Source organism: Rhamphochromis longiceps, linkage group LG5 (genome assembly GCF_057381845.1).
Source record: "Rhamphochromis longiceps isolate RC_006_pf linkage group LG5, R_longiceps_female_GT1.1, whole genome shotgun sequence".
Taxonomy (NCBI): domain Eukaryota; kingdom Metazoa; phylum Chordata; class Actinopteri; order Cichliformes; family Cichlidae; genus Rhamphochromis; species Rhamphochromis longiceps.
In genome coordinates this window covers 37,849,034-37,867,756 of record NC_140561.1, presented here as the reverse complement: position 1 = coordinate 37,867,756, position 18,723 = coordinate 37,849,034, and the positions used below count along the sequence as shown (strand labels likewise).

The 18,723-nt window shown below is 42.4% G+C and overlaps 1 protein-coding gene across 3 annotated transcripts in view; it reads right to left on the bottom strand.

The window, feature by feature from the left end:
* gli1 (GLI family zinc finger 1) overlaps positions 1 to 18,723 on the bottom strand; it is a 54,211-nt gene that overhangs the window by 34,808 nt on the left and 680 nt on the right. Inside the window, exon 2 of one of the 3 annotated variants that reach the window (XM_085407526.1) lies at positions 5,085 to 5,152. The exons of 1 other annotated variant lie outside the window; for it this stretch is intronic. The gene's annotated coding sequence lies outside the window, so the exon portion shown is untranslated. Of the gene's footprint in view, positions 1 to 5,084; positions 5,153 to 7,540; positions 7,686 to 18,723 lie in introns of those variants that run through there. One more of the 3 variants, XM_085407529.1, reaches the window with a different exon arrangement.

Here is an 18,723-nt window from a genome sequence, read left to right as displayed (position 1 = left end):
ATATTATGGCTTTTAAAGTCAAGAATCTCAATACCACCAGATGCTAGGGTGTTTACCTTTAGTTTTAGGATATCAGCATCCAGTCACCATAATTGTTTACTGCTCTTTCATCTGTTGTTCCTCAGGGAGAGTCAACTCCTAACTGCCTCTCTCTGCCTCTCCTTCCTCCTCTCTCCACTAACCACGGCCCTCCTTGTGGAGTGTTTGTTAGGAAATCCTGAACAAACCGTGGCTGTTTGTTCTCTCTTTGTCAATGACAGGTTTTTATAGACTTCTACTATTGACAATCGTGTGACTCCTGTTGGCCTCACACAAGCTGGATAACACTGTGCAAATAGGTATATGTACACACACATTCACAATCTGCCCAAAAAACACTCAAAACTGTGTCCGAATCACCCAGAGGTCTTTGCTGGTGGCAAGAGGAGATCAATTAGAAAGGGAAGGATTTATATCGATATGCATATACTGCTCAGTTGGAATCATCCTCAAGCAAGAAAATCAAACTGCTTAATGCTGCAGTTTAAGGGACCTTTTAGGACCACAGTAAGGAAACACACTGAAATTTGTGCAGTATTCCTTCAGCAAACCCAGTTATCATGCTGCTGAACAACTTCACAGCTCTTACATTTTATTTGAACTATATCTGCTGACCGGCATCAACAGCCAGTACTGGCCTGTCACAGACATATATCAGTATGTATATCTGACATGTTCCAACTTGAAAACTCTTTACTGACAGAACTGGAAGCAGAAATCACATTATCGAGTTATGTCAAGTAGAGTGGCTTCAGGGAGCTAACTTGTGAGTTAATAAACAATAAATGTATAATTTTTACTTTTCAATAACACAAACATGCTGTTTGCAGTGGACTTGTGCTTCTGTAAATCTACACCGTAAGTATGTCAAACCATGACCAACGCCACCAGCAAAAGGTGGCCCATTCAGTATTGTCATTTCCTCCTATACATTTCTTCGTCTTCTGGATGAACTGGAGGAGAGAAATGAACAACTATTGGCTTCGTGACGCAGCTGCAGAGCAAAGGAGGCAAACGACACACATGTTTAAATGCTCACAACAATGTTGGAAACTTGCACAGAGTCTCTGCATAGATTCAACGCAGAAGTCTAAAATAAGCTTAAAAGTATGTACTGGTATCAGCCCTGAAATTGCAGTATGGGTCTGGCCTAGCGTGCATACGTGATATATGGGGCTCGTGCAGTAATGCAAAAAATTTGGGGTAATTTAGGTGTGAAGCTTTTACTACGGACAAGGCTGCCCATATACAAGGAGACATAAAGCACATTTTAGTGATGCTCTATTACAAAATTCTTCGTTGATTCAAATAAATTACATAGTTTCATTTAATTTTGACATTTTATTTGGAAAGACCAACGGCAGTCAACAGGGTGAATGGTGCAGATACCTGACGTCCACCTCCCTGGAAATGTAACTACATGTCAGGTCAACACAGACGCGACTATTATGAGACTTCCTGTGCATTTCCAAGTACTTTTTGCCACAGTTTTTTCATTTTAACTGTGAGAGAATAACAATCATCGCCTCGATATAAGAAGTAATAATCAATGTCTCAATATAATAACTCACAAATTACAGAGCTGCTGAAACTATTGGAATGGATGCGAGGGAATGTACAAAGATGGCGAAAAATAGAGAGAGAAAATATGTTTACCCCTGAAAAAGACTGACGACAACAAAGAGTGGGGAACCAGGAGGGAAAAAAGTCCCCGTACTTTGTTTCTATCTGCTGGTACTACATAAAACACCGGGACACAACCACACGGTAATTAGCTGCACCAGCACAATCTCACTTACGTAGGTTACATCAGCTGTGTTAGACAGGCTAAAATCTTTGCAATGAACAACATTATATAAAGGCTTAAGCTAAAATAACATGATAGCTTGCGGTTGCATTGGTAGGCTTCACATTCCAGCCTGTCCTGTCAACAAAATAAAATGTTAACATTTTAAATAAATGGCCTGCCACTGAGTACCTCTACTGCTATTGGTACTGATCACTAGATTTCTGGTATCGTGACATCTCTAATTGACCTTAATGAAACACAGCGACAGTGGCCCGTCACCACTGCCATCAACAACAAGACGTCAAGTATGAATTCAGTTAAATGAAACGGCAGCGAGAAGGACTCTCCAGATTCTTTTACTGTGACTCAGAGCAAAAAGAAAGCTGAAAAAAGGGATCGTGCAAGTGACTGAGAGAAAGCGAGAGAGTGAGAAAGAGGTTGACAAAAACACACTGGGAGTAAAGCAGAGCTTCTGTGTCAATGGGGGAGATCATGGATGCCAGCAGGGGTCTCAGTCTTCAGGACAATAGACCCCCAACTGAGCCAAGACCCTTAATACCCATACTCCCATTTCACACATCTTTGCGAAGCACCCATACAACCCACATCCATCTCTACCCCCCCGGCCTACATGCTCTGGCAGCTTGGAGACAATGGCGTGAAACTCCAAGTGGTGCAGCAAGGGGGCCTTTGGGAGGACTCATACATGAGCCATCAGGACACCTTGTCTTTGTGTATTGTAAGATAATAGCAACATCTCAGGAAAACCAGTAGAGGCTTCCTCTGTCCTGGAGTGAGCTGTTAAGAATGACCGGGGCATCAAGTGTCAGTGATAAATGGATCATTATCATCTGATCTAAGGTGAAGTGTGGACTTCATAATGAGTCTCTGTGTTAGGATCACAGCTGCCATTGAGAGCCTGTTGTGCTGCCACTTAAATGACTGCTGCGACTGCTTGGTGACCTTCAGCATAGGGAGATTCTTCTGGGATACAGTTGGTTTTGTACTGAAAGTCAATGTGGAATAAAAATGTCCTCAGTGTCCACCTGCCAAAGCATAATTTAATTTTTTGTCCCCCCAAAATTTAAAAATCTCACATTGACTGCAGACAAACATCTTAAAATCTTTTGGGTGTGATCGGGTCAGCGTAACGAAAGAAACATGCAAATATTTCTCTTATGCAAAAAGAAAACATGTTGAAAAAACTCATCGTTGGGAGTGGGGAGGAAAAATATACCTCAACATCCTGGGCAGCTCCAAGGGAATTCTGGCTCAGACCCAAACGCTGGAAACAGGGTGAAGAAGGCCAGGCTTTGTGGAGTAATGTAGCAGGGAGCACACTGAGGGGCCTTAACTAACTAAGAAATGATTTGCTTTGGCAAAAATTTGAGTTTTTGCAAAAAAAACAAACAAAAAACACTTTTGACACACCTTCGGAAAATAAAAATGTTTGTGTGCACATTTCATTTTCCCACCTAATTCCCTAAAACGAATCCTTTGGCAAGTCATTATTTGCTTTTTGCTGTTAAGAAAGCTCCCTGCATCTGGACCACTTGGGCATTATCAGGGTAACAAACTTTAGTCACGACCTAGCTTAGCTCCACTAGCCTCTCGACTCGGCTACTGCCCTCCACTCAAGTAGACCCCCTCCTCCATTTACAAGGCCCTTCAGTAGTCGGCCGGTTGCTAGACAATGTGCTTGGTTATGTGGGTTATGTAAAGACCCTCCTGCACACAAAAGCCAATGTGGGCGCCTGTTATGTGCAGCTCTTCAGAGCCCCGGGTCAGTTAGCAGAAGAGTTCTGGCACTAACACTCCAAGTTAAAAACGTTTGCTCTTCAGCGTGTTTATGGAGAGGAGAGGAGGATCAGTGAAATATCTTCTTCTTAGTAGTTTCACTTCCTGTTAACTTCCAAACCCCTGTGGGCTGAGGTTAAAACAACCCCCTTCTTGACTTCTGGGTGTATTAGTTTGTGTTAGTAAAGGTGAACGTGTGTGCACATATGTGCATGCATGTTTATATATACACTGGGATTATGCAGCTCTGCTTCTTGCTTATCTCACAGAAACACAATATTCTTGCAATCATTTCCTCTAAATTGGCCAATATCAAATATCCAATTCCTTACACACTCAAGATGCTATTAAGTAGAACTAGTAGAAAAAAAAATGTCTTCACAGTGTTAAAACTAAACTTTAGTTACTTTTATCACAGAGCACTTTCCCTTGATCAGACATAGTGACAGTTTCTTAAGATTTCCATCATAGCACAAGTCTGCGACAGCATATAGTAAAATACAACCAGAGCTCCATGGTTATAACTGTGAATATCTGAAGCCATTTTCACAAGTTAACCTCAGACCAATTTTCCAGAGTTCTAACATTTTGCACCAGACAGCATCTTCACTCCCTAAACCACCGTTCAGGATGGCATAGAGAGTGCATATCGGAGCTGCGTGTACTAAGGAGGTGGTCAGTAAAAGATCCTTTACTGTCCGATCTTACTGTGGCAGACATTTGCCTTCACACGCAGCTCTGTCAGGAGACATCTACATAATTTTGAGGCTGCAGCGCACACATTAAAACAGCTTTGGCCCAGTCACATAGGCCGGGGACCCCACTGCCAACCACCACTTGCTAAAGAAAAATGTGTATTGCCCGACCATTTGGTGGGTGCTTGCTTACTATAGCTGGCAGTCACTGGGTACAAAGAAAGTGCTGCACTAAAAACCTTGTTGCAACTGGCCGCTAGGAGATTTCCACGGTAACCCACAGTTTGGATAGATGGATGGTGACTCATCAACCGCTTGACAAGTGGTAGTGAAACTCAAGAGCGTGACACAAACTGTTGCACTTTTTCTAGGTTTTGCTACAAATCAGGCGGCAGTTTGCAAGTGTTTGCAGACAAGTCGTTATTTTCCGTGAAAACTACGTGCAATCGTGGAAATCTGCTAGCAATCAAAGCATTCACAAGGTTTTTGGTGCAGCACCATCAGCACATGTATGAAGGAAGAAATGTAACAAAGGGGGAAAAATCTGTGCAATATTGGACCATATAAAACTATCAGCAAAAAGCTTTTACATTTAAATAAAAGCATAAGGAAAGAGAAAATTCACTTCCAGTTAGATGAAACCACAAATTTTACATCAACAAGGCCTCAACTTTCAGCTGGCTGTGGTTCTCTTATGTTCCCATTTCATATATCATATGCCATTAAAATGTTTAATTCCATACTAGTAAATATAAATTACTTACAGTGTTGGTTTTTCACTTGGAGTGTTTATGATAATGCGCTCGTGTCAGCGACTTTATTCTGGATTAGTCTGTGAAAGGAAGCACAGCATCTGTCGGTGCACAAAGGTGACAACAGACAGCGAGAGCCCTCCAGGCAGTGACACGGTGGTAAGCCACACACCTCAGACACACCACAAGTCTTCTCTGATGGCCAACCAGCAGGGGCAGAAGCACTGAGGCAAAGTGCAACGCTATGTGTTCAGCACAGAGACACACGGTTTTGCTTACACAGTTATACACATACATTGAATTGATGTTTGCACACCACAGTGTCTCCTAACATATTGCCAGTAAGTGATCAGACATGAAGGGGACCCACATAAACATGCCAAAAGCCTGACTGTGTGAAATTACAGAACTGAACACTTTGGTTTGAGGAAAAACCGCAGAATTCGTTTACAGAATAAAAAAAATTAAAAAAGAGTGAATAAAATATGACTGATGACATTTGTTAATGTGACAACTTGTTTTTCAGTAGAATATCGTGTTAGTCACACTCCCAAAAACAAGAAAGAAATATTAAAGCTTAAATAAATATTCTTATGATTGACTCTTGGTTTGCATTATTTAAAAAGTAAAAACGGTGGCTCAGGAATCTTCAGTGTGCATGTTTACTGTGTTTCTGTCTTGTAAACAGTAAATCAATATTTTGTGGGAGTCAGCAGACAAACAGGCATAACTGAAGATGCCAGCTTGGGCTTCAGGAAGTTTAAAAACATTAACTCATTACTTGGATTTTGTGAGCATAAAATCTTTATCTTAGTCCGAGGGATTACCAGTTACAGGCTAATAAAGAGGCCTGTGTGTAAGTTGTGTATATATACTGTTTATTTTCCATTGCAACAAGAGACAGTAAATGTTTTACAGTCTTTTAAATTTCAGACACTTTTTTCCGCTGCTCTCCCACAAATAAAACTTACAAAGACAAACTGTGTTTAGGCAACCTGAGATGAACGTGGACTGCAGTGAACTCCTAATTGAAATTTCCATCTTGTCCTAGACAGTCACCTCCACCCACAGAGAAAGCGCCCGTATCTCTGAAACATCTAAACACACACTTGCACAAGGAGACGACCAGAGACACACACACGTATAGGCGCTTACATGCGCGTGCTCTCACTCTGACACCCCATTGCCCTCACACAAACTCAGTCTGACAAGCTGGAGCATGTGTGACCGAGCACGCTGGCTGGAAACAGACATCTCTGTGCCCCGAGGCTCGGCCCTATCCCACAGGAAGCTGGAGTGTGAGCTGGGACACACAAGACGAGGGAAGGAGGAAGACGGGGAGCAGCCGCAAGGATTCGGCTCACCATTTACTGGAACATGTCGGTTCTTTTGTAATTATAACACTGATTTGTTGGGGTGAGTTGTTAAGTAACTTGATTATGATTGCAAGGAACTGAGATACAAGGCGAAAACAAAAAGTGCTGCATTACTTCGAAGCAAATCTTTGAGGGATGAAAAAAATCTGATCTGAAATGAGGGTGGAAAAGTGGACCCATCCAGGACTTCAAGAAAAGTTTGAGAAAAGGTTAAGCTGAATTACTCTGACACAGTGAAGAGGTCATAGTTTTACTTTAGCTGTTTTCTGTATTTGTTCTCTTTCCAGTGTTAAAACCACAGATTCCTAACTGTAACCCCGTTTCCAAGTAAACAAAGTCTCTTTTCCATTTCAATTTTTTTTTTAGTCAGAAAAGATTGCCCCACACTCACAAATGATGATTTGAGATTTGACTGATTTGAGATATTAGTGACTGATTACATAAGAGAGCATTTAAAGTCACAACCTGTGACTTTGTTGACCACAAAATAATAAATACCCCCAAAGATGGCAGCTGCAAAGAGTGTTGTCCCATCTTTACCAGCTCAATTCCCATTTCTCCGGTTTTGTAGAATTGTTTTGACCTGTTGATTTCAGTACAATTCAGTCATTGTTAAACGTTGATTCTGGTTATTAGGCAACAATTTGGTATTCTGAAAGGGGAAGGAGCATATTCTCGCCCCTAAAAATAAAAAGTCAAGCTTACAAGCAACACAATGCACCTTTGCTGGATTATACAAATGTCAAATTTTGCAGCGTCACTGATATTTAAGGGTGACTTTGCTGACACGATCTCAGAGTTATCCCTTGTCCTCTCAGCAGCTGCTATACAGAGTACTTTCACGAAGGCTTGCTTGTTGTTGAATGAAATGTTTCACACAAAGCTCAGGAGTTCAAAGTCTGAACTGACTGACTCTTAGCATCTGATAAAAACAGTGCACCCAAAAGTTCACCTAATCACCAACAACTTCCTTCCTTGCACAACATCCACATCTGGGACCCTTCGCCCACTCTGTAAGCCCAGTAAGCCCAGGCATGTGCACACAGCACCTAACATTCGCACATACACAAAACCGAACGCACAAGTGCTCACCACATTTCTGCTGCACAGCTGCGTGAGAAGACAAGAGTCGATAAATAATGCCTTTGAATGGGATCCTGTGGGTTTTTGTTGTTTGAAACTTTGAACATCCACCGACTGTTCCCTACAGCATAACAAATTCCCTTTCGTATCCCAAATGAAATGCTGCCCTTACGACACCGAGAACACACAGACGACCGTGCATCTGTCGGTCTGTCAGCTGGCCCGAGCTTTAAACGGAGTACAGGTGCCAGCAAATAAGGGCCAATAAACGGGCTCCAGAGGAACAACTGCCTGACCTGTCCTGAATAGAAATGACAAAGCAAAAGGTTTAACTGCAGCAGACGGGAAAGTCCAACAAAGTCACAGCCTGCTGCTGCTTAGTCATCAGATTAGGCCTGCAGTGAGAGTGCACGGTAATATGTTAATTCAGAAATATTCTTTATCAGATTATAAAGAAAAGGGATTAGAGGATCAGCACAGACTGTAAACTACGTGGAACTATGCTTTATACACAACTTATCTAAACCTTAATCAAAATAACAGAGGAGACGTTCATGTTAGAGAAGCTAATCTTATATATGGTAATCTTACAAGCTCAAGAAAGCAAAATGCAGCTAACACCAAATGATTACGCTCAAACGTCAGGTGTGCGCTCCACTTTCATTTTACTACAAGACCACTTACTTTAACGAGGACTATTAAAGAAACATCTTTAATAAAACTGTCAGTGTTATTTAAAATTGCCTTTATTTAAAATTGATTTTACTAATAACGTCATAAGAAGAAAAAAGCATGTCTGTGTAAGCAAATTTATCTAGAAAAGAGGATTTAAAAATGCGCGCACACACAGACACATTGTGACGTGCATAAAGATATCTGGAAAAAAAGATCTAAACACCTTGGCAGTATTTTTCATTCATTCTGTATGGAAGGGGGCTGCAGTGTTTCATGCATGCACTGGGTGAAAAGCTGGGAACCACAGGTTGCCAGACTATCACAGTGAGAATCCACAGCGTTGTACGTGGGGTGAGAACAGAAAAGTGAGCGTGGATCCCTGTTGACTCTCTGTGTATTCATCTGAGCCCGGTCCCATAAGCCCGACATAAATGCCCAGCATGGTACTGCGATTCCCCCCGCAGCCCAAAGACCAAGAAGCGCAGTCTCACAGCCTCTTCCTTTCACTGTACCGTGCCCTCTCTCTGCTTCTGCCCAACAATGACAGAAAGACAGTGTCTCACCCCCCAGCTACTCTTCCGTTGTCTCACGCTCTCCTCAAACTTCTGCTAGCAGGTGCAATACTGTGGCAGCTCCGGTCCCACAGGCTAACCCCACTGCACCACCCCTCTGGCATAAAGACAGTGAAAAGACATTGATGAGAACAAGAAGAGGAGGATGAGAGGACAACAGCTACAGACCTGAAACAACAACAGCTGTGACAGTCACATTGTCATTCCAACATTTGTTTCACGCTGAGTGCAGCGGCAGGTCAGTTCACGGCATGGGAAGCCCGGGACTGCACAATTTGCATCCTGAGCTCCAGACATATCAAATATAGTGTATCAAATCAGAACAGCAGACAATAAGTAGTCGTAGTTAATGGTTTGTTTCCATTGTTTTTAAGCTGTGGTTTACGTTTTCTGTAATTACACTCAAATTTCCATTCCACCTTAACAGCAGCTCTCCTCAGGAGATGATGTGAAACCACAGGCATCACACCTGCATCCATCCAGTCACAACATCTAGGTGTGCCATCTACTCCAGGTCCTCTCCAAGAAAAATGGCCTGCAGGGAGCTTTGTGTGTGGCCAACAACAGTGGCTACTGGTGCTCAAGAAACAACAAACTCCACCACAAGATGTAACTTCAGAGCACAGTTTTACTGACAGCTGTGTTGCACCATCACTCGTCTCAAGCTTTACTTTGAAATTCCACAACAACCAGTATGTGAGAAAGTGTTTTCAAAGCACCTTAGCAGGATGAGCCGATGTTTTCTTTCAGACGTGACGTTTTTAGTTGGCTTCTTCCATTATTTCATGTGGTCTTTGGGTCAGAGTTTCACTCAGACACACACAGAAAGTGAGCCATATGAAATGGAGATGCTACTTCAGTCTAATACCTGGTTCTTTTCCTCCCTAATGACTGTATAATCACACCCAGAAGGTTCTGAATAATTAGTCCTAATGGTGTTGATTTTAAACCCACAGTCCAGAGCTACAGTGTGAGAACATTTCAAAGAACCCCGAACAGAAAAGTAGTGGAGACTTTTGTAATGCCAAAGTTAATGGCTGTCTCACCACTCCCACCAAGAGCCAATCATCTGCTTCCTAACAAAATATGAGCCAATCGTGTTGCCACAATAACACTTGACACCAGCTGAGGTGGGGTGACGGGCAAATCTACTTAAAGATTAAAGATGTGGGTAAATGTTTCTTGGTCTACTGCAGCCGTTATAGCGGTGCTGTTGTGAAACTTGCAACGTAGTGTTGAACTAAAGAGGATAAACTGTTTTTAAACCTTAATTTATGGTAAATTCACCAAACTTTTTGAGTCTTTAATTTTTTTATGTCTGGCTGGAAATGTAAATTAAAGCATAAGCCCCCCTCCCCGTCCACTTTGATAGGTGCACGATCTTGTTGACTCAAAACGGCTGCCTTGAGGTGACGCCAAGATGGCTGCCAAGTAGCAAAACATTCTTTTACAGAGACTTTGGGTTAAGTCATATAAAAGAGGAAATCCCATTAGAGCAAACAATCAAATGACTCTGTAAACAGGGAGTCTGAGAGTCCTTTTTATTATTGTTTTGGTTTTGCTCTTCTCTCTTATTTAGAATCCATTGACTGAGGATATTTATCCATATTCAACTCCAATGTCAGGTATTTATTAAGAAGAAGAACTACAAGTCCTGTAGGCCATTAAATGTTTGTGGAAATGGCACAAAGAGAAATTCCTGCAATTATTTCTGGGACAGCTTACGGTCCAAACTAAAGTGATTATTGTGACAGGCCTGCTCCACACAACGCTGCAGCACAGCCTGTGGACTGTTAACCTTAGGAGGCCTTGTTTCATGTTTCACCACATCCCCTAAAATCATATATGTCTTAAGAGTTCTTCTTTACTGGCTCTCTTTCTATTAGTTATTGGCTACAAGGAAATGAAGGCCGTCCCTGCGTAATTAATGGGCTCAATTACGTAAGTGAGGAGTGGTCTGCAGTTTGCTGTGAGCAGGACCAGATGTCCCACGGGCCCGCTAGTTGAGAAACGCAGTTGTTCTGATCACTTATGGTGGGGTCAGTGCCTGTACCAAGACCTAGCTCGCCCCCACGCACTAACCCAGACCCTCTTTTCTTTCTCTTGTAAATAAAGACTTAATGGTTTACAAGCCCTCAAATAACCATAATACCTTCAGAGTGAATTAGCTGGCAAAGCAGCCAGACACACAGGCAGAAGAGGTGCCCACATAAGCCTCTCTCTTTTTCAGACGTAGCTTTTTTAAAATGCTTTAACTGAAGTTTAATTCTCTTTCTTAACTTAAACGTTTTAGTTTAGACAACATTTTAAATACTTTTTGATACCACAGCAACAATTTGCTTCTGGCCTTGTATGGTGGCAGTGTGTGTATATATATATATATATATATATATATATATAACCAAGTGGCCGGCATAGTGTACAGGAACATCTGTGCCGAGTATAACCTGGAAGTCCCGAGGTCAAAATGGGAGATGCCCCCAAGGGTGGTGGAGAATGAACGAGCTAAGATCCTGTGGGACTTCCAGATACAGACGGACAAAATGGTGGTGGCTAACCAACCGGACATAGTGGTGGTAGACAAACAGAAGAAGACGGCCGTAGTGATCGATGTAGCGGTTCCGAATGACAGCAATATCAGGAAGAAGGAACACGAGAAGCTGGAGAAATACCAAGGGCTCAGAGAAGAGCTCGAGAGGATGTGGAGGGTGAAGGTAACGGTGGTCCCCGTGGTAATCGGAGCACTAGGTGCGGTGACTCCCAAGCTAGGCGAGTGGCTCCAGCAGATCCCAGGAACAACATCGGAGATCTCTGTCCAGAAGAGCGCAGTCCTGGGAACAGCTAAGATACTGCGCAGGACCCTCAAGCTCCCAGGCCTCTGGTAGAGGACCCGAGCTTGAAGGATAAACCGCCCGCAGGGGCGTGCTGGGTGTTTTTTTTATATATATATATATATATATATATATATATATATATATATATATATATATATATATATATATATATATATATATATATATATATACATACATGTATCATTAAGCTTGTGAGTGTCAGCACATTATCGTGTTGAAAAAAAACACCATTTTCTATATCTAAAGTTTAGATGTTAGCTGTGCTGCGAACTGATTTACATGCTCCTGATGTAATCCCCTTGCTGTGCATTCAGTCCTGTGCCGGTGCTGCGGCAGGAAAACCTTTCAAACATTTGTGAAACTGAGCTGGTTTTTCAGTGTAAAAGTAGGACTCGACATGAGGAAAAACTCGGTTAGACTGTTTTACAGTTTCACTTTTATTTTAGATCTTTTTTAAGTATATTAAAAGGTTGAAATGATGCTGGGGGCAGCTTACATGGAGCCCTGGATCACTACAGTGAAAAACACTGCTCGATAGCTGGTTGTTAAGTGAGCCACTCTCGCTCATCTTAAACATCAGGGAATCTATTTGTAGGCTAGATGTGGGCCCGGATCTTTCCCATGCTGAGCAAAACAAACAGTCATTGCTGGCACGAAATACAGAGGAGCCAGAATTATGCCTTATCTGATCCAAGTTCTTAAGCCGAGATGTGAATTGTTTCTGTCATTGCTTTTGTACAAAATACTTGTTGGAGGAAATCGTTTGAAGTGAGGGATTTTTTTAAAGCTTGATTTTTGAAAATAAATCTAGAAAATGCACAAGAACTGCAAAAATACTGTAATCGTTTCTCACTTCTGAAGACTTCGAGAGAAGACTGAAAACAAGAAAGACGTCACTTAAAGCTAGAAATGCCGTCAAACACACTGAAAAACCGCGGTTGCTCAATAAGCTTCAGAAAAATCAGTCCCTGTAGTTCAGTCAGTTAGGGCAGGGCCAGGCACTCAGTCAGCCAGTCAGGACGGTTGAGTTGTAAATGTGTTCCAGCAGGAAAAGCTTCAGAGCAAGGCGAACAGTCTGGAGTCGGCAACTTTCCCCTGCTCCATCTAGTGCACCGCCCTCCCTGCAGCCCACCCAAGAAGCAGCCCATGGGCATAAATTTGAGAGCCTGACTCGCTGCGGATTTAAAACAATCTGCATCTCTCTCCCTCTCTCTCACTCCAACTACTCCACAGCCACTATGAAATATTTTACTCCTTCACCCTTTACTCTCTTTCTCCCTTCTTTCACTTCCCCCCAAAAAAGAAAATTCCACTGTTAATGAAAATGGAAAGTTCTTTCTCAGCGTCTGCCAACAATATTGTTTTCCTAAAGGCTTAATTAAGTTTGCAAATATGTACCAAAATCACAGGAAGTGTTTTTTTCTTCTTTGTCTCTACTGTAAAGGAGACAACAACAATGCATTTTGCTGAAATGAAGTTAATTGTGTCTCACAAAACACAATCTTTCACTAGTTTGTTGTTTCCTGATGGGGATTGTTTTCTCAATAGCAACAAAGTAGGCCAGTTATGTTTTATGTCAGCAGACCACAGGGGACATAACTGTAAACAATACTTGATGCTGCAGAAGAAGAAACCGTTCGGTCGCTTCAGTTTAAGGCGTCAGAAACCCGACAAAACAAGCACACGCATCGCTTTTGTTAATCCTACGCTGCCGTGCTTTCCAGCTCAAATGGGTTTGGTTTGGTTGCAGATGCTTCTCTTTGTAGGCAGATTTATCATCCTGTTCCTGCTAGGAAAGCAATCAACAGATGTGACTTGTAAATTAAAATGAAGGTGGAGATTTCTGTTTGAATCATCTGTGAGAGGCCAACTTTCCATACGGAGCATGAAGTCTGATCAAAGCGCTCTGCGGACTGAACATCATGTCAGGTGTGCTGTAGTAAAAATGAGGCCGTATGACCGCGGGTGAAGTAACCTCTGACCCGCAGCAGATTCGTGTCAGTGTATCATTTGGCTCGCAGTGGTAGCAAGTTATGCGTGCGTCACTATACTATGTCCGTGAATGCGGACAGATTTCCTGTTATAGCATCCAATCTGGTTAACGTGGCATTGGCTGGCCACTGTAGCTTCTCACAAATCACACTTGCTGTAGTTAAAGAGCAGCGAAGCAGGAATAGAAATAGACGTAAGAGGCTGAGCAGCCGGGAAAGAATGAGAAAGTAAGAAAAGACAAGGCAAGCAGACAAGGAGTAAGATTTATTTAGAAAGAAATTGAATATTTGGAAGGGAAGTAACAAAAGAAGACACACACACACACACACACACACACAAAGAGAAAGAATCTGTATCTTTCTCTTTGTGGGTCCGACTGACCACACCACTCCTCTCATAAACATGCAGTACAAAGCCACAATGATATGTGGTTTAGGCCATTCATTGTTTTAAATTTGTTTTGTACCCCTATAAACCTGGAACACACTGACACTGAGGTCATTCAGAAAAAAAATGTATACAAATGGGTAAGTAGATCTGCACAATCTGCTTAGCTTCATTTCGGATTGGCAGACTTGGCACACAAAGTTCTTATCTCCGAGAAATGTGATTAAAACACACAGATGCTCCTCTACACCGTGGCTGGGTATCGGGGGGAACTAACAGAAGTGTTGCAGTAACTGCGAGTATTTTAAAGTAAATACTAGGCCTAAATCTTATCTTGTTATCTTTATAACATTTTCTTAAATCATGCACTTCAATATAAAAAAGGTGAAAAATTTCCCATTAACTCTGAAGCACTGACTGTGATAAATGTTTATATTGTGCACACTACCGTGCACTGTGACGTGTGATCAAAAAAGTAATGCTGCACTCACCAGTGACGTGTCAAAAAACAAACAAACAACAACAAGAAATCAAGACACACACTGCTATCGACATCCACGTGCATCTGCATCTCACTGCATGAAAAATGCAGCATAGCACGGCACGATTAAGCGCATATTTTGTGCTATATATGTGTTTTATACATACAGCTGAGTATATGGTTCAACTGCAGGCTTCCTGAGAACATATGCCAAGCCAGGAATCCTAAGACGTTATCTCATCTTAGATAACAGAGCTGTTCTCCAGAAGACCCATCACAACACACGCAACACGAGTACGCCTCTGCACTTCTTAACTTCTCGTCTCACTCTGTCTACTTCTGTCTCTAACCAAATGGGATTGGAAATGATCGTTCCAGCACACGGAACTGTTGGAAATGTTGCTGCTTCCACATAAAGTGCTAACGAGGAGCGATCTGTCTTCTTGTTGGAGAGGAAGAGAAAAAAGAAGAAGGAAAATTCTGAAGCATGCGTCCTGTTGAGGAAGTCAGAGGTCTTTAACAACTCATCGTATCAGGCGTGATATCTCAGGGCAACCCTACACCGCTGAAATCGTAAGGGTAACACCGGTGTTTATCCGTTTGTATTGGTGGAAGTCAGCGAGACGCAGGCAGCGAGGAGGGTGACTATAAGACAACTGTGTCGTAATTACACTGATGATGGCAGCACCCGAATGCATCGTGTCTGCTCTGCGTGTCTATGGCAACCTGGTGAAATAATAAACACCGCCTCCTCTTCGCTTTCTGCCATGAGTCACCAGCGGCTGAGAACACACACATTGAAACACACGCAGCAATCGACACTCACACATACGGGTACATAATCTTGCAAGAGCACAAAAACTCTGTGAATGAACCCGCATGCACACACGCACACACATCTGTAAACAACAAGCTCATTACATAGTCACTACTCACACACAGGAGCTTGATTGGCTTTTACCAATCTGATCGGACGACTGAATATAATCGTTACAAAATTACAACATCAGATTTGGTTTTCTCTTCCTTTCTTTTCTCATCCACAGTCGACCACCATCCCTCAAAGAAACCCCCAACCACACGCCCATTGTTGCAAACCGAGTGGGAAATGAGTGTGTATCCATGTGGGTTGTTAGTGCATATAAAAGCTATTCACAGTCTCACCTGGATCCTATTAGCACCAGTTTGATTTCTAATATCGACCACATGAGATGATAGTTAACAGTCGACCTACTTTGCTGCGCTTAAACGCACACATGTGCACAAACACATGAATGTATAAAAGACCGCCACCCTAATTCAAAGAAGAAGAAAGGACGATGGAGAAGGAATCGACCCCACCTTTTACTGCGTGCAGCATGCTTAATATCACATGCATGCACATATTCCCTCAGGCTCAGTCTTAGGATTTAATGTAAAAAAGAACCAACATTACTCTTAAAGTTTCCTGCTGCACTCCACTAAAGCAACAATGTTTCCACACTGGAGCCACTCCTGATTTTTTTTAAAATAAGGAAACAGCTGGACTGCACCTATAAAATTTGATTACAGCTGCCATTAGCAGTTATTCTCATCCCTGATTAATCTGTCAACTGTTTTGGTTGATTAGTAGATAAATGTTTCATCTACAAAATAAAAATCAGTTGTGGGATCAGTCTTAACTCACCACTGTGGCTTCAATTTTTCATCATCTCTCCACCAAAGCAATTATATCAATTCCAGCCGACCTGTGTCTCGTTTTCCTACTGCTTTGAACTGATTATCTCTGCAGATTATTATTATTTTTAATCACCACTAACGCAATTTGTCTGGTACATCCTCTAGTGGCTGGGAAAGCTCCAAGTGACCACAAACAGTGATTTTCTGAATATTTCCCATGACTGCAACATTTCCCCTTTCTATTATGGCTGCCCTTTGGCTAATGTGATTCAAGATTTCTAAGTGTCTAATGCCTTTGCCCTCTGGTGTCAGCCCACTACTTAGTAACAACCACCCTCCCCGCCCCCTCATTCCTCTGCTTCATTTAAGCATCATTTGACGGATTCTAGGAAGAGGGGATCTTACAAAATCCTTTGTGTGAACTGACTGTAGGCTTCAGTTTTTTATGGTGAAAACAGACTTTTGGCATACATGTTTGAGGCTTCTTGTAGTAATATTCCGATTTTGGGGGGCTTAAAGATAACCAAAAATGTCATCACAACCAAAATGTATCCATTCTCAATGAACAATTGCAGATAAATGGTGACACACAAACTCAACTGAAGTTTTCTTGTAGTCTAAACACACAAAGAATCACAACCTGAAGAACCAGCATAAGCCTCAAATACCAGACCCCGTCATCAGAGATCTAATCAAACAGACCACCTCTTCATGAGTCAAAGGAGCATAGTCGGAGTTGAGAAAAGAATAGCAGGGGATACAGACAGAAAGGACTATCTGTGAGTCTGTGTGTGTCTTTGCTTATGTGTCCTTTGGAGCATCCCATGCCTGTCTACTCTGTTCTCTCTGCAGCCGAACCCGATTGGCCGTGCACTGTGAGCCTACGTGGTTTAGGCCAGGGCCGGCACAGACAGACAGCTGCTATTAAACCCTGATTGTTTCAGGTTCACAGGGTGTGAAAGGGTCTGATTGAGGGGCTGTGATCCCAGTGAGGGTGGTCTTTCTCCCCCCTCTTTTCCTCCACCTCACGCCCCCCCTCTCTGGAAGGTGGGAGGAGGGTATTGGAGAGGAGGAGGATTGTGTGTGTGTGTGTGTGTGTGTGTGTAATGGGGGGGTGTTGTAGGCATCACGTGACACGTGTTTCTTGCTGAGCGGACTAAAATGGAATCTGGACAAAAACACAGCACTTGTTGCTGCCTGCTTTTGGTTACATGTGTATCACATGACCAGTCGCCTTATAATGCCAACATTTAAGGTTGTCCACACCATAAATGCCACAGACAGCTATTTAAAAATTCAAGTTTAGCTGTTTCAGTGTCCAAAGATTTATTCAAATGTAAAGCAGATGCAACAAATGCCTTTCATTTAAAGTGACAAACATTTCTTCCTTCGTTTTTACCAAGATGGAAGCGGTTCGTGCCACCACATCCAATTGTATTCAGCTTGAGAGAGACTTATCACTGCTCTGATATGGCTCTGATAATCCAGCTCAGTCCTCACCTGTGTCTGGCTCTAGGAGGACAGTCGCTTCCTGGATGGTGTATTTGTTTAAGAGCATTCCCATTAAGAAGCCTTTTGGTCTTAACACACGTGATAAAGACCAGGGAGGGTGAGGAAGCTCCCCTGCAGAGCTTTTCACATGTGACCAAAGGACAAGTGCACTTTCCCCCCTCAGTTTCTCCCCCAACTCAACCTTGAGTAGAGTGTGAATACTTGTAAAAAGCTAAATCTATGTTGCACTGAGTTTCACTGAAATGGAATTGAATAAAATATATCAACGTCGCTTGAGTGCGTGACACAAGAAAAACTGACTTCTGAGCTAAACGCTTCTATCACGCTCAGCAGGTATCCCACAATGCCTCCAGACCTGCCTATAAACCTTTAAATGTAAATTTATTTCATTGTAATTTATATCTATTTATAATTCTATAATTCTCTTCCCCTCACATGTTATTGGAGTGTATATATTGTGTGTGCATGTGAGCGCGTCTGTGCAAATACTGTTAAGGGAGGTTGTGAGTTTGTATGCCTAGCACTTCTCACTGTCACTTTGGAATAAATACGTGTTTGGCTCTCCCATTGAGTCCAGTGTTGACGCTCTTCAGTGCAGGGTCACTACATGAAGTCCAGCAGCCTAATCTTCTCACATTAGCAGCTACAGTGGCCTCTCGCAGAGATAATTAGATTAGAATCCATAATCTATCTCAGATTAACAACAGATTATGGTTATTCAATTCATATCCCCTTTTTTTCCCCAGAAGAAAGACAGAAGTGAAAGTCAGTTAATAAGAGATGTACAGGAGCTTTTTGTCCACTAAAGCCTCACACAGTGAGGTGTTGTTTTGTGGGTGCCCTGGCAGGACCTCACATTTGGAGCAGACACTGGCACCTCAAGTATTTCAGGTTACAAGAAACAGCTGTTCTCGGGTGGCCTTGCCGCCCTCCTCAGTGCCGGATGAGTGTATACCGTGCAGGCGGTCAGACCTCTCATGGAAGAACTTCTCCAGGAGATGAACGCACAACTTTAAAATGTCACGTCCAAACTCTGAGCCACTCCGTGCATCTCCACAA